General features: G+C 35.0%; 6 non-coding genes across 6 annotated transcripts in view; all 6 read right to left on the reverse strand.

The window, feature by feature from the left end:
• Positions 1-481: 481 nt before the first annotated feature.
• On the reverse strand, positions 482-4451 carry LOC118878982 (large subunit ribosomal RNA). Its single transcript, XR_010654977.1, has one exon. It is a non-coding gene; the product is annotated as a large subunit ribosomal RNA (ribosomal RNA).
• Positions 4452-4856: 405 nt separating this feature from the next.
• Positions 4857-5035, reverse strand: LOC118878987 (5.8S ribosomal RNA). Its single transcript, XR_005015487.1, has one exon. It is a non-coding gene; the product is annotated as a 5.8S ribosomal RNA (ribosomal RNA).
• A 665-nt stretch (positions 5036-5700) lies between these two features.
• On the reverse strand, positions 5701-7695 carry LOC118878980 (small subunit ribosomal RNA). Its single transcript, XR_005015482.1, has one exon. It is a non-coding gene; the product is annotated as a small subunit ribosomal RNA (ribosomal RNA).
• Positions 7696-12362: 4667 nt separating this feature from the next.
• LOC139353810 (large subunit ribosomal RNA) lies at positions 12363-16306 on the reverse strand. Its single transcript, XR_011604950.1, has one exon. It is a non-coding gene; the product is annotated as a large subunit ribosomal RNA (ribosomal RNA).
• A 405-nt stretch (positions 16307-16711) lies between these two features.
• Positions 16712-16890, reverse strand: LOC139353846 (5.8S ribosomal RNA). Its single transcript, XR_011604974.1, has one exon. It is a non-coding gene; the product is annotated as a 5.8S ribosomal RNA (ribosomal RNA).
• Positions 16891-17555: 665 nt separating this feature from the next.
• LOC139353787 (small subunit ribosomal RNA) overlaps positions 17556-17560 on the reverse strand; it is a 1995-nt gene continuing 1990 nt past the window's right edge. Inside the window, exon 1 of the ribosomal RNA XR_011604926.1 lies at positions 17556-17560. This exon is cut by the window's right edge and continues 1990 nt beyond it. This is a non-coding gene — a ribosomal RNA (small subunit ribosomal RNA).

Below are 17560 nucleotides of genomic sequence, written 5' to 3' on the forward strand. Positions count from 1 at the left end.
GAATCCAGGGTCAGACCCAGATATTTTGCAGTGAGCTGTTGCGGGATGGCTGCTCCGTTCAGCATAACCGGTGCGGATATACCTGGTCGTAAGGAGAAAGATATATTCGTTGACTTCTCTGCATTTATGATGACGTTCCATCTTTTAAGCCACGGTTCTATGTTTAACAGAGCTTGCTGCAGGCCTTGCACAGCCAGTGGCAGGGAGTCTGCGGAGACTAAAAACGCCGTGTCGTCAGCATATGTACAGGTCATGTTGAGACTACCTGTGGGAATGGGCATATCCGCGGTGTATATTGAGTACAATATTGGGCTGAGTACTAATAAAGATGACGATGCATTTTGTTTGTTCAATATTTATTTATAATAATATATTGATTTTTTTATAGGTCTCTTATATTACTAGACCTTTTGCTAACCACAAAGTGGCGCGCCGTTGCAAGCAAGCATAAATTATTATGCCGCTTGCAACATCTTTATTATCGAATCATCAAGCAAAGGATAAGCTTCAGTGGATCGCAGTATGGCAGCTGCTCAACCACTTACAACACCTTGCCTGTTACAAAAGTCGTTTACAATTGATTCTAGGCTTTGTCATTGTATTAAATAATGCTTTTATATGTAACTAGCGCGGCATCAGGTGATCAAAGATCCTCCCAATTTACTATGTTACAAATTACATTGGCATCACATCCATTGTCGTTTATAAAGTAAATTATAAACTTTAAATGGTTTAGAAGCCATACAATGCAAATTGCCCCTTATTTATCATTGCAGTCCAGCACGGATACGACCTTAGAGGCGTTCAGGCATAATCCAACGGACGTAGCGTCATACCACTGTTCGCTCGAACAAGTATTGTGCCATTGGTCCGTACCTGCGGTTCCTCTCGTACTACGCAGGAATGCTGTCGCAACAACGTTTTGTCATTAGTAGGGTAAAACTAACCTGTCTCACGACGGTCTAAACCCAGCTCACGTTCCCTTGCATGGGTGAACAATCCAACGCTTGGTGAATTTTGCTTCACAATGATAGGAAGAGCCGACATCGAAGGATCAAAAAGCGACGTCGCTATGAACGCTTGGCCGCCACAAGCCAGTTATCCCTATGGTAACTTTTCTGACACCTCTTGTTAAAAACTCTTTAAACCAAAAGGATCGATAGGCCGAGCTTTTGCTGTCCCTGTGTGTACTGAACACCGAGATCAAGTCAGCATTTGCCCTTTTGCTCTATGTGTGGTTTCTGTCCGCACTGAGCTGGCCTTGGGACACCTCCGTTATTATTTGAGAGATGTACCGCCCCAGTCAAACTCCCTACCTGGCAATGTCCTTGAATTGGATCATACCTGAGTAATTGGAGTTATACCAAATTTTCAAATCAAAAATACATAAATGCACCGTTTTATTAAAGAATTTGTTTGCGATTATATAACAAACTCGTGATACTTTGATCAAGAAGCTTGCATCAAAACCCAATACCATAAGATATAATAAATATATCCGTATAATGGCTAGGAAATGATACACGTTCCATTTAATCAAGTAAGTAAGGAAACAATAAGAGTAGTGGTATTTCATTGGCGATACCAAACCGAAGTCTAATATCTCCCACTTATTCTACACCTCTTATGTCTCCTTACACTGCCAGATTAGAGTCAAGCTCAAAAGGGTCTTCTTTCCCCGCTAATTATTCCAAGCCCGTTCCCTTGGCTGTGGTTTCGCTAGATAGTAGATAGGGACAGTAGGAATCTCGTTAATCCATTCATGCGCGTCACTAATTAGATGACGAGGCATTTGGCTACCTTAAGAGAGTCATAGTTACTCCCGCCGTTGACCCGCGCTTACTTGAATTTCTTCACTTTGACATTCAGAGCACTGGGCAGAAATCACATTGTGTCAACACCCGCTAGGGCCATCACAATGCTTTGTTTTAATTAGACAGTCGGATTCCCCAAGTCCGTGCCAGTTCTGAATTGATTGTTAATTGATAATCGTTATAATTAATAAGAACTAATTGGTTTAACCCAATTAGTATTCTTAAAAATTTTAGCAAGAAAGTTCCACAATTGGCTACGTAACTAAACTATCCGGGGAACAAGTGACCAACATAAATGCCAGACACTCTATTTACCCAGAACGAGCACATAAACCATGTTATTGTTTCCCAATCAAGCCCGACTATCTCAATCTTCAGAGCCAATCCTTATCCCGAAGTTACGGATCTAATTTGCCGACTTCCCTTACCTACATTATTCTATCGACTAGAGACTCTTCACCTTGGAGACCAGCTGCGGATATTGGTACGGCCTGTTGAGAAGTTTGCGTGTCCCCACCATAAATTTTCAAGGTCCGAGGAGAAAATATCGACACAACAGTATATGTCATGCTCTTCTAGCCCATCTACCATATCTCTCTGCGAAAGACTTCCATGGTAGTACGGCTATAAAACAGAAAAGAAAACTCTTCCGATATCTCTCGACGGCTTCTTTATGGTCGTTCCTGTTGCCAGGATGAGCACGAGGCCCATATTTAATAACAAACGGATACTCAACAGGTTACGGAATTGGAACCGTATTCCCTTTCGTTCAAAATTATTCAAGTATATTAATTAGCTTGATTTATATAATATAATATATTTGTATGGCATTTGTGTTTTACTTGAAAATTTTCGGCTTTCGCCTTGAACTTAGGACCGACTAACTCGTGATCAACCACTGTTCACACGAAACCCTTCTCCACTTCAGTCCTCCAAGGTCTCATTCGATTATTTGCTACTACCACCAAGATCTGTACCAATGGCAGCTCCATGCAGGCTTGCGCCAAACACTTCTACGCATACCATTGTACCTTCCTACTCACTAAAGTTTCAAAATTTATATCACAAGTAATATAAATCATCTACTTTAGCGGTAATGTATAGGTATACAACTTAAGCGCCATCCATTTTAAGGGCTAGTTGCTTCGGCAGGTGAGTTGTTACACACTCCTTAGCGGATTTCGACTTCCATGATCACCGTCCTGCTGTTTTAAGCAACCAACGCCTTTCATGGTATCTGCATGAGTTGTTAATTTGGGCACCGTAACATTACGTTTGGTTCATCCCACAGCGCCAGTTCTGCTTACCAAAAGTGGCCCACTGGGCACATTATATCATAACCTTGAACTTCATATCAAGAAAGTTAAGGTTCTTACCCATTTAAAGTTTGAGAATAGGTTAAGATCGTTTCGACCCTAAGGCCTCTAATCATTCGCTTTACCAGATAAGATTATTTTATATAACATTAAAATGCACCAGCTATCCTGAGGGAAACTTCGGAAGGAACCAGCTACTAGATGGTTCGATTGGTCTTTCGCCCCTATACTCAATTCTGACAATCGATTTGCACGTCAGAACTGTTTCGGTCTTCCATCAGGGTTTCCCCTGACTTCAACCTGATCAAGTATAGTTCACCATCTTTCGGGTCACAGCATATATGCTCAAGGTACGTTCCAGTTAGAGGCATAAATAATATAAATATCATTATACATAACTATATAGAACGCCCCGGGATTGTGTTAATTAGCTATAAATAGTTAAAAAACTAATCCCATTATTAGTCAAGTTAATTACGCTATTAGGTTTATATCCCAATAACTTGCACATATGTTAGACTCCTTGGTCCGTGTTTCAAGACGGGTCCCGAAGGTATCCTGAATCTTTCGCATTGTTAATCATACAAGTGCATATAATAAACACAAAAATCAATGATAATTATGCCATTATATAATTCCGAAAAATTAACGCACTGTATTCATATAAATCTATCAGCACTTTATCAAATTAATAACATTTATTCTGTGTTAAAATGCAAGCAAATTAATTTGAATAAACTATAAGTTATATTTTATGATAAATTTTGTATGCTAATAGATTACAATGTCCTTATATGGAAAAAATGCACACTATTATCATAATATTGTTTAAATATTACAATTTTAATGATGAATTTTCCATAACGGATATTCAGGTTCATCGGGCTTAACCTCTAAGCAGTTTCACGTACTGTTTAACTCTCTATTCAGAGTTCTTTTCAACTTTCCCTCACGGTACTTGTTTACTATCGGTCTCATGGTTATATTTAGTTTTAGATGGAGTTTACCACCCACTTAGTGCTGCACTATCAAGCAACACGACTCTTTGGAAACATCATCTAGTAATCATTAACGTTATACGGGCCTGGCACCCTCTATGGGTAAATGGCCTCATTTAAGAAGGACTTAAATCGTTAATTTCTCATACTAGAATATTGACGCTCCATACACTGCATCTCACATTTGCCATATAGACAAAGTGACTTAGTGCTGAACTGATTTCTTTTCGCTCGCCGCTACTAAGAAAATCCTGGTTAGTTTCTTTTCCTCCCCTAATTAATATGCTTAAATTCAGGGGGTAGTCCCATATGAGTTGAGGTTGTGTATAACTTTTATTTGCAATTAATTCTTTATATATAATGATAAAACATTTTATTAAATTCGTTATATTTATATATATATATATTTGTATGGCATTTGTTTGGTCTAACGAATCAACGAAGAATAATAATATAGTCAACGGCTTTCTATTTTCTAATCGTTAATAAGAGACAATTCTAGATAAATTTTTTATGCTAGACATTTCTCAGTATTATTTGATTGAAAAAGAAAATATTTCTCTTCGTTTTTCACATTCAAATTAATTTACTAATGTGAGATAATGTTTTTCATATATTTGTTTATATTATGAATAAAATAATTAAATTATTATTATCCAATAATATACCATATGCTTATAAAATTTCATTATAAAATTTGTATAAACAACTTAATTAGCATAGTCTTACAACCCTCAACCATATGTAGTCCAAGCAGCACTATAAAATTAATTAAAGTACATAACAGCATGGACTGCGATATGCGTTCAAAATGTCGATGTTCATGTGTCCTGCAGTTCACACGATGACGCACAGTTTGCTGCGTTCTTCATCGACCCATGAGCCGAGTGATCCACCGCTTAGAGTTTTATATATTGGTTTGTTAATTTTGTCATATATGTTTTTATTGAAAGAAATTAAAAATACACCATTTTACTGGCATATATCAATTCCTTCAATAAATTTATTTTTATACCTAAAACGAATGCTGCGAAATGTCTTAGTTTCATATAACCAATAATATATCAAGTATTTTTTTAATGGCATTTACGGTATTAAATACTTTTTAGCGATATATATTGAAATTTATATAAAACATTAACCTGTATTAATCAGGTACAACATTGTACATTTTAGGTTGTTGCATTATCCAATGTATGCGCATAACTGAGATGAACAATACATATCGCAACGCGTGTATATTATGGTCCATATACACACAGTGTTTTATTAATTGCATTTAATATACAATATAATAATAATATCAAATAATTTCGATTTGCTTGTTCGAATTTGTTATTTGTTTGCTTTCGCTTTCTTGCTTATTTATTTCTCTTATTTATTGCAATAATATATTTATATATTATATATTTCTTATTACAATTATTATATTTCGACTTGCTTTTTCGAAATTGTATTTGATCTATATATATAGATCATATTTTTGGCAATTTAATATTTTATTTGTATTACTATAATAATGTTATTATAATAAAAACAAATTTTTTTATTAACGGTAAGGATATTAAACAATAATGATCCTTCCGCAGGTTCACCTACGGAAACCTTGTTACGACTTTTACTTCCTCTAAATAATCAAGTTCGGTCAACTTTTGCGAAACAACCGTAACACACAAGGCGTCACAGTGATCACGTCCGGAGACCTCACTAAATAATTCAATCGGTAGTAGCGACGGGCGGTGTGTACAAAGGGCAGGGACGTAATCAATGCGAGTTAATGACTCACACTTACTGGGAATTCCAAGTTCATGTGAACAGTTTCAGTTCACAATCCCAAGCATGAAAGTGGTTCAGCGGTTTACCCGGACCTCTCGGTCTAGGAAATACACGTTGATACTTTCATTGTAGCGCGCGTGCAGCCCAGGACATCTAAGGGCATCACAGACCTGTTATTGCTCAATCTCATTATTGCTAGACGCAATTTGTCCATTTAAGAAGCTAGTGTCCTTATAATGGGACAAACCAACAGGTACGGCTCCACTTATATAAACACATTCAAACACAATAAACATTTTACTGCCACCATGAATGAAGGCTATATAAGCTTCAACACCATAATCCTGAAGATATCTATTTAATATATTTGAGTCTCGTTCGTTATCGGAATTAACCAGACAAATCACTCCACGAACTAAGAACGGCCATGCACCACCACCCATAGATTCGAGAAAGAGCTATCAATCTGTCTTACACACTTATGTTCGGACCTGGTAAGTTTTCCCGTGTTGAGTCAAATTAAGCCGCAGGCTCCACTCCTGGTGGTGCCCTTCCGTCAATTCCTTTAAGTTTCAGCTTTGCAACCATACTTCCCCCGGAGCCCAAAAGCTTTGGTTTCCCGGGAAGCGACTGAGAGAGCCATAAAAGTAGCTACACCCAATTGCTAGCTGGCATCGTTTATGGTTAGAACTAGGGCGGTATCTGATCGCCTTCGAACCTCTAACTTTCGTTCTTGATTAATGAAAACATCTTTGGCAAATGCTTTCGCTTAAGTTAGTCTTACGACGGTCCAAGAATTTCACCTCTCGCGTCGTAATACTAATGCCCCCAAACTGCTTCTATTAATCATTACCTCTTGATCTGAAAACCAATGAAAGCAGAACAGAGGTCTTATTTCATTATCCCATGCACAGAATATTCAGGCATTTGAAGCCTGCTTTAAGCACTCTAATTTGTTCAAAGTAATTGTACCGGCCCACAATAACACTCGTTTAAGAGCACTAATGCAGGTTTTTAAATAGGAGGAACATATGAAAAAATACAAGTATCTAAGCACATGTAAGAACTCCACCGGTAATACGCTTACATACATAAAGGTATAGTACTAACCACAATTGTAAGTTGTACTACCCGTATGAAGCACAAGTTCAACTACGAACGTTTTAACCGCAACAACTTTAATATACGCTATTGGAGCTGGAATTACCGCGGCTGCTGGCACCAGACTTGCCCTCCAATTGGTCCTTGTTAAAGGATTTAAAGTGTACTCATTCCAATTACAGGGCCTCGGATATGAGTCCTGTATTGTTATTTTTCGTCACTACCTCCCCGAGCTGGGAGTGGGTAATTTACGCGCCTGCTGCCTTCCTTAGATGTGGTAGCCGTTTCTCAGGCTCCCTCTCCGGAATCGAACCCTGATTCCCCGTTACCCGTTGCAACCATGGTAGTCCTAGATACTACCATCAAAAGTTGATAGGGCAGACATTTGAAAGATCTGTCGTCGGTACAAGACCATACGATCTGCATGTTATCTAGAGTTCAACCAATATAACGATCTTGCGATCGCTTGGTTTTAGCCTAATAAAAGCACATGTCCCATAAGGTTCATGTTTTAATTGCATGTATTAGCTCTAGAATTACCACAGTTATCCAAGTAACTGTTAACGATCTAAGGAACCATAACTGATATAATGAGCCTTTTGCGGTTTCACTTTTAATTCGTGTGTACTTAGACATGCATGGCTTAATCTTTGAGACAAGCATATAACTACTGGCAGGATCAACCAGAATAATGTTTTTATTCATATTTCATTCATATTTTTGAATAGAAATTAGCAATATAAATTTTATAGATTGTTTTCTATCGAATACGGCCATTTTTATATAGCATTCGTATACGTTTGTTTTCAATATATACTTGTTTCGCCACTAATAATAACAAGTTTTTTAATTATTGATGTTTAAAAAAAAGAAATATCTTATCTTCTTTAAAACACAATATTTTGTAATATGTAATAATATTTTCTTTATATATGCATATTTCATTCTAAAATATCATTTTTGTTCGACATACGTCATTATTGTATCCACACATGTACAATTTTTGTTTAACCAATATATAATATTGAGTTAAATCATTTGTATTTTGATGATAAATTTAAAATTTATCTGTATATATTCATATAGACTCTTTGGTAATATATAATATAAAACCGAGCGCATATATGATATGTACTTTAATAATAAAATATATTTATAATTCGCTTTTACGCCTTTTTTTGTGTAAACTAATATTAAATAGTTAAGATAGAGGCAGAAAGGTCAAATATACATTTACAATGTATATCTAGCAATCCTGCCTCTTTTTGTTTTAAATAGGATTAATTAACGATAAAATTGGGAAACAATTTGTTATTCTATGTATAATAGAAACACTTGGCCTTTGTTTCGACTTTATTATCTTGGGCTTAAAATATTAACCGCGGAGCCAAGTCCCATATTCATAAATGAACACAGAAACAAATTTGACGGATAATATCTTATCTACCGACTATTGTCAATAGGAGATGGCCGGCCCATTGACCATCCTATAGTAGTTTTTGGACCCATTATCTTTAATTCGGGTATTTTCAATTGTCTTTGCCACCAAACCATTTGAAACTCTCTCTTATAATAAGTGAATACACATATATTTCCATTATATGGATATATCATCTTCATTTTATTTGCTACATCACCATATAATAGTTTTTGAACCCGTAATCTTCAATTCGGGTATTTTCAATTATCTTTACCAACCAACCATATGGTATTCTTTCTTATAATAAGAGAATACATGTGTATATCCATTATATGGATATATGGTCTTAACTTTATTTGCTACACCACCCTATAGTAGTTTTTGAACCCAATATCTTCAATTCGGGTATTTTCAATTCTCTTTGCCAACCACCCATTTATTTTTCAATATCCATATAATTCATTTAGTTTTGTATGTACAAAACAAGTTTTCTTTATAGTATTGACAAAATCATATGCATACGCATAACATAAGTTTTGACCAATACGAGGAGGGGCCCGCCAACGACCACCTCCCTATAGTAGTTTTTGGACCCATGATCTTCTAAAAGCATGTTTACAGTACTAGTGTCACCCTCACTAGGTTTATATATCGTGTTTCAGTGATATACGGGTAAATTTTACCATTTATTCTTAAGTATATGGCATTTATATGCCATATCTATATAATTCAATCATATTTTAATGTATATTTATTATATTATACATTATTATGCCTTATAGGTATTATACCTATAAGCCATATCCATACGATTCATTTACTAGTGCCGCCCCTCACTAGGTTTATATATCTTATTGCATTGATATACAATTTATTCTTATTTATATGGCATTTATATGGCATATCTATACAATTCCTTCATATTTCGATGTATACTTGCTAGATTATACATTGTTATGCCTTATAGGTATTATACCTATAAGCCATATCCATACGATTCACTTATATAAATATATGTATATTTTTCAATACATTATTTTTTTTCACTTTTGTATGGATTTTTATGCATATCCATACATTTATATGGATATGCTTGGCGGTCTTAATAGTATTGACAAACTTATATGCATAACATAGGTTTTGACCAATACGAGGAGGGGCCCGCCAACGACCACCTCCCTATAGTAGTTTTTGGACCCATGATCTTCTAAAAGCATGTTTACAGTACTAGTGTCACCCTCACTAGGTTTATATATCGTGTTTCAGTGATATACGGGTAAATTTTACCATTTATTCTTAAGTATATGGCATTTATATGCCATATCTATATAATTCAATCATGTTTTAATGTATATTTATTATATTATACATTATTATGCCTTATAGGTATTATACCTATAAGCCATATCCATACGATTCATTTACTAGTGCCGCCCCTCACTAGGTTTATATATCTTATTGCATTGATATACAATTTATTCTTATGTATATGGCATTTATATGCCATATCTATACAATTCCTTCATATTTCGATGTATACTTGCTAGATTATACATTGTTATGCCTTATAGGTATTATACCTATAAGCCATATCCATACGATTCACTTATATAAATATATGTATATTTTTCAATACATTATTTTTTTTCACTTTTGTATGGATTTTTATGCATATCCATACATTTATATGGATATGCTTGGCGGTCTTAATAGTATTGACAAACTTATATGCATAACATAGGTTTTGACCAATACGAGGAGGGGCCCGCCAACGACCACCTCCCTATAGTAGTTTTTGGACCCATTATCTTCCAAAAGCATGTTTACAGTACTAGCGTCACCCTCACTAGGTTTATATATCGTGTTTAAGTGATATACGGGTAAATTTTACCATTTATTCTTAAGTATATGGCATTTATATGCCATATCTATATAATTCAATCATGTTTTAATGTATATTTATTATATTATACATTATTATGCCTTATAGGTATTATACCTATAAGCCATATCCATACGATTCATTTACTAGTGCCGCCCCTCACTAGGTTTATATATCTTATTGCATTGATATACAATTTATTCTTATGTATATGGCATTTATATGCCATATCTATACAATTCCTGCATATTTCGATGTATATTTGCTAGATTATACATTGTTATGCCTTATAGGTATTATACCTATAAGACATATCCATACGATTCACTTATATAAATATATGTATATTTTTCAATACATTATTTTTTTTTCACTTTTGTATGGATTTGTATGCATATCCATACATTTATATGGATATGCTTGGCGTTCTTTATAGTATTGACAACCTCATATGTATAACATAGGTTTTGACCAATACGAGGAGGGGCCCGCCAACGACCACCTCCCTATAGTAGTTTTTTACCCCGAGCTCTGCCAAAATCATGTTTACAGTACTAGTGCCACCCTTCACTAGGTTTTTATATCTTATTTCAGTGATATAAGTGTTAATCATTCTATTTATTCTTATGCATATGGCATTTAAAAGCCATATCTATACAATTCATTCATATTTAAATGTATATTTATAATATTAAACCATATTATGACATATAGGTATTATACCTGTAAGCCATATCTATACGATTCATTCACTAGTGCCGCCCCTCACTAGGTTTATATATCTCATTTCAGTGATATATGGGTAAACTCTATTATTTTTCATATGACACTTATATGCTGCCATATATATAAAAATGCATTTATATTTCAACGTATATATATTTACTATATTATACATTAATATGCCTTAAAGGTATTATATCTACTATAAGCCATATCCATACGATTCATTTATATAAATACATATATGTATAATTTTCTATACATAAATTTTTTTTTATTAATATATGGGTTTCCTAAGCATATCCATATAATCCATTTAGTCTTATATGGATTAGATTGGTCTTCTTTATTGTATTGCCAAACTCATATTGATAACATAAGTTTTGAACAATAAGAGCAGCCGCCAACCAACCAACCGCCGCTACCATTACTTACTTTTATATATGTCCTCTTTATTTTAATGGTCTCTTTATTTGAATTTCAATACCATAGGAATATTTATACATCGAATATGTTTGCCACTAATTTTTCGCGTCACTTATAATATGACGATACAGACTTGCTACCATAACATAAGTTTTGAACAATAAGAGGAGCAGCCGCCAACCAACCAACCAACCAACCACTGCTACCATTGGAGGAACATATACTTACTTATTATATGGCCTCTCTCTGTACTTTAATGGTCTCTTTACTTGAATTTGAATACCATAGGAATATTTATATACATCGAATATGTTTGCCATTAATTTTTCGCGTCACTTATAATATGACGATACAGACTTGCTACCATAACATAAGTTTTGAACAATAAGAGGAGCAGACACCAACCAACCAACCGCTGCTACCATTGGAGGAACATATACTTACTTTTATATATGTCCTCTTTATTTAAATGGTCTCTTCATTTGAATATTAATACCATAGGAATATTTATACATCGAATATTGTTTGCCACTAATTTTTCGCGTCACTAATAATATGACGATACAGACTTGCTACCATAACATAAGTTTTGAACAATAAGAGGAGCAGACACCAACCAACCAACCGCTGCTACCATTGGAGGAACATATACTTACTTTTATATATGTCCTCTTTACTTGCATTATCAAAATACCATAGGAATATTTATACATGGAATATGTTTGCCACTTTATCATCGCGTCACTAATAAAGATGACGATGCATTTTGTTTGTTCAATATTTATTTATAATAATATATTGATTTTTTTATAGGTCTCTTATATTACTAGACCTTTTGCTAACCACAAAGTGGCGCGCCGTTGCAAGCAAGCATAAATTATTATGCCGCTTGCAACATCTTTATTATCGAATCATCAAGCAAAGGATAAGCTTCAGTGGATCGCAGTATGGCAGCTGCTCAACCACTTACAACACCTTGCCTGTTACAAAAGTCGTTTACAATTGATTCTAGGCTTTGTCATTGTATTAAATAATGCTTTTATATGTAACTAGCGCGGCATCAGGTGATCAAAGATCCTCCCAATTTACTATGTTACAAATTACATTGGCATCACATCCATTGTCGTTTATAAAGTAAATTATAAACTTTAAATGGTTTAGAAGCCATACAATGCAAATTGCCCCTTATTTATCATTGCAGTCCAGCACGGATACGACCTTAGAGGCGTTCAGGCATAATCCAACGGACGTAGCGTCATACCACTGTTCGCTCGAACAAGTATTGTGCCATTGGTCCGTACCTGCGGTTCCTCTCGTACTACGCAGGAATGCTGTCGCAACAACGTTTTGTCATTAGTAGGGTAAAACTAACCTGTCTCACGACGGTCTAAACCCAGCTCACGTTCCCTTGCATGGGTGAACAATCCAACGCTTGGTGAATTTTGCTTCACAATGATAGGAAGAGCCGACATCGAAGGATCAAAAAGCGACGTCGCTATGAACGCTTGGCCGCCACAAGCCAGTTATCCCTATGGTAACTTTTCTGACACCTCTTGTTAAAAACTCTTTAAACCAAAAGGATCGATAGGCCGAGCTTTTGCTGTCCCTGTGTGTACTGAACACCGAGATCAAGTCAGCATTTGCCCTTTTGCTCTATGTGTGGTTTCTGTCCGCACTGAGCTGGCCTTGGGACACCTCCGTTATTATTTGAGAGATGTACCGCCCCAGTCAAACTCCCTACCTGGCAATGTCCTTGAATTGGATCATACCTGAGTAATTGGAGTTATACCAAATTTTCAAATCAAAAATACATAAATGCACCGTTTTATTAAAGAATTTGTTTGCGATTATATAACAAACTCGTGATACTTTGATCAAGAAGCTTGCATCAAAACCCAATACCATAAGATATAATAAATATATCCGTATAATGGCTAGGAAATGATACACGTTCCATTTAATCAAGTAAGTAAGGAAACAATAAGAGTAGTGGTATTTCATTGGCGATACCAAACCGAAGTCTAATATCTCCCACTTATTCTACACCTCTTATGTCTCCTTACACTGCCAGATTAGAGTCAAGCTCAAAAGGGTCTTCTTTCCCCGCTAATTATTCCAAGCCCGTTCCCTTGGCTGTGGTTTCGCTAGATAGTAGATAGGGACAGTAGGAATCTCGTTAATCCATTCATGCGCGTCACTAATTAGATGACGAGGCATTTGGCTACCGTTGACCCGCGCTTACTTGAATTTCTTCACTTTGACATTCAGAGCACTGGGCAGAAATCACATTGTGTCAACACCCGCTAGGGCCATCACAATGCTTTGTTTTAATTAGACAGTCGGATTCCCCAAGTCCGTGCCAGTTCTGAATTGATTGTTAATTGATAATCGTTATAATTAATAAGAACTAATTGGTTTAACCCAATTAGTATTCTTAAAAATTTTAGCAAGAAAGTTCCACAATTGGCTACGTAACTAAACTATCCGGGGAACAAGTGACCAACATAAATGCCAGACACTCTATTTACCCAGAACGAGCACATAAACCATGTTATTGTTTCCCAATCAAGCCCGACTATCTCAATCTTCAGAGCCAATCCTTATCCCGAAGTTACGGATCTAATTTGCCGACTTCCCTTACCTACATTATTCTATCGACTAGAGACTCTTCACCTTGGAGACCAGCTGCGGATATTGGTACGGCCTGTTGAGAAGTTTGCGTGTCCCCACCATAAATTTTCAAGGTCCGAGGAGAAAATATCGACACAACAGTATATGTCATGCTCTTCTAGCCCATCTACCATATCTCTCTGCGAAAGACTTCCATGGTAGTACGGCTATAAAACAGAAAAGAAAACTCTTCCGATATCTCTCGACGGCTTCTTTATGGTCGTTCCTGTTGCCAGGATGAGCACGAGGCCCATATTTAATAACAAACGGATACTCAACAGGTTACGGAATTGGAACCGTATTCCCTTTCGTTCAAAATTATTCAAGTATATTAATTAGCTTGATTTATATAATATAATATATTTGTATGGCATTTGTGTTTTACTTGAAAATTTTCGGCTTTCGCCTTGAACTTAGGACCGACTAACTCGTGATCAACCACTGTTCACACGAAACCCTTCTCCACTTCAGTCCTCCAAGGTCTCATTCGATTATTTGCTACTACCACCAAGATCTGTACCAATGGCAGCTCCATGCAGGCTTGCGCCAAACACTTCTACGCATACCATTGTACCTTCCTACTCACTAAAGTTTCAAAATTTATATCACAAGTAATATAAATCATCTACTTTAGCGGTAATGTATAGGTATACAACTTAAGCGCCATCCATTTTAAGGGCTAGTTGCTTCGGCAGGTGAGTTGTTACACACTCCTTAGCGGATTTCGACTTCCATGATCACCGTCCTGCTGTTTTAAGCAACCAACGCCTTTCATGGTATCTGCATGAGTTGTTAATTTGGGCACCGTAACATTACGTTTGGTTCATCCCACAGCGCCAGTTCTGCTTACCAAAAGTGGCCCACTGGGCACATTATATCATAACCTTGAACTTCATATCAAGAAAGTTAAGGTTCTTACCCATTTAAAGTTTGAGAATAGGTTAAGATCGTTTCGACCCTAAGGCCTCTAATCATTCGCTTTACCAGATAAGATTATTTTATATAACATTAAAATGCACCAGCTATCCTGAGGGAAACTTCGGAAGGAACCAGCTACTAGATGGTTCGATTGGTCTTTCGCCCCTATACTCAATTCTGACAATCGATTTGCACGTCAGAACTGTTTCGGTCTTCCATCAGGGTTTCCCCTGACTTCAACCTGATCAAGTATAGTTCACCATCTTTCGGGTCACAGCATATATGCTCAAGGTACGTTCCAGTTAGAGGCATAAATAATATAAATATCATTATACATAACTATATAGAACGCCCCGGGATTGTGTTAATTAGCTATAAATAGTTAAAAAACTAATCCCATTATTAGTCAAGTTAATTACGCTATTAGGTTTATATCCCAATAACTTGCACATATGTTAGACTCCTTGGTCCGTGTTTCAAGACGGGTCCCGAAGGTATCCTGAATCTTTCGCATTGTTAATCATACAAGTGCATATAATAAACACAAAAATCAATGATAATTATGCCATTATATAATTCCGAAAAATTAACGCACTGTATTCATATAAATCTATCAGCACTTTATCAAATTAATAACATTTATTCTGTGTTAAAATGCAAGCAAATTAATTTGAATAAACTATAAGTTATATTTTATGATAAATTTTGTATGCTAATAGATTACAATGTCCTTATATGGAAAAAATGCACACTATTATCATAATATTGTTTAAATATTACAATTTTAATGATGAATTTTCCATAACGGATATTCAGGTTCATCGGGCTTAACCTCTAAGCAGTTTCACGTACTGTTTAACTCTCTATTCAGAGTTCTTTTCAACTTTCCCTCACGGTACTTGTTTACTATCGGTCTCATGGTTATATTTAGTTTTAGATGGAGTTTACCACCCACTTAGTGCTGCACTATCAAGCAACACGACTCTTTGGAAACATCATCTAGTAATCATTAACGTTATACGGGCCTGGCACCCTCTATGGGTAAATGGCCTCATTTAAGAAGGACTTAAATCGTTAATTTCTCATACTAGAATATTGACGCTCCATACACTGCATCTCACATTTGCCATATAGACAAAGTGACTTAGTGCTGAACTGATTTCTTTTCGCTCGCCGCTACTAAGAAAATCCTGGTTAGTTTCTTTTCCTCCCCTAATTAATATGCTTAAATTCAGGGGGTAGTCCCATATGAGTTGAGGTTGTGTATAACTTTTATTTGCAATTAATTCTTTATATATAATGATAAAACATTTTATTAAATTCGTTATATTTATATATATATATATTTGTATGGCATTTGTTTGGTCTAACGAATCAACGAAGAATAATAATATAGTCAACGGCTTTCTATTTTCTAATCGTTAATAAGAGACAATTCTAGATAAATTTTTTATGCTAGACATTTCTCAGTATTATTTGATTGAAAAAGAAAATATTTCTCTTCGTTTTTCACATTCAAATTAATTTACTAATGTGAGATAATGTTTTTCATATATTTGTTAATATTATGAATAAAATAATTAAATTATTATTATCCAATAATATACCATATGCTTATAAAATTTCATTATAAAATTTGTATAAACAACTTAATTAGCATAGTCTTACAACCCTCAACCATATGTAGTCCAAGCAGCACTATAAAATTAATTAAAGTACATAACAGCATGGACTGCGATATGCGTTCAAAATGTCGATGTTCATGTGTCCTGCAGTTCACACGATGACGCACAGTTTGCTGCGTTCTTCATCGACCCATGAGCCGAGTGATCCACCGCTTAGAGTTTTATATATTGGTTTGTTAATTTTGTCATATATGTTTTTATTGAAAGAAATTAAAAATACACCATTTTACTGGCATATATCAATTCCTTCAATAAATTTATTTTTATACCTAAAACGAATGCTGCGAAATGTCTTAGTTTCATATAACCAATAATATATCAAGTATTTTTTTAATGGCATTTACGGTATTAAATACTTTTTAGCGATATATATTGAAATTTATATAAAACATTAACCTGTATTAATCAGGTACAACATTGTACATTTTAGGTTGTTGCATTATCCAATGTATGCGCATAACTGAGATGAACAATACATATCGCAACGCGTGTATATTATGGTCCATATACACACAGTGTTTTATTAATTGCATTTAATATACAATATAATAATAATATCAAATAATTTCGATTTGCTTGTTCGAATTTGTTATTTGTTTGCTTTCGCTTTCTTGCTTATTTATTTCTCTTATTTATTGCAATAATATATTTATATATTATATATTTCTTATTACAATTATTATATTTCGACTTGCTTTTTCGAAATTGTATTTGATCTATATATATAGATCATATTTTTGGCAATTTAATATTTTATTTGTATTACTATAATAATGTTATTATAATAAAAACAAATTTTTTTATTAACGGTAAGGATATTAAACAATAATG

This window comes from Drosophila suzukii, chromosome Y (assembly GCF_043229965.1).
Source record: "Drosophila suzukii chromosome Y, CBGP_Dsuzu_IsoJpt1.0, whole genome shotgun sequence".
Lineage (NCBI taxonomy): Eukaryota > Metazoa > Arthropoda > Insecta > Diptera > Drosophilidae > Drosophila > Drosophila suzukii.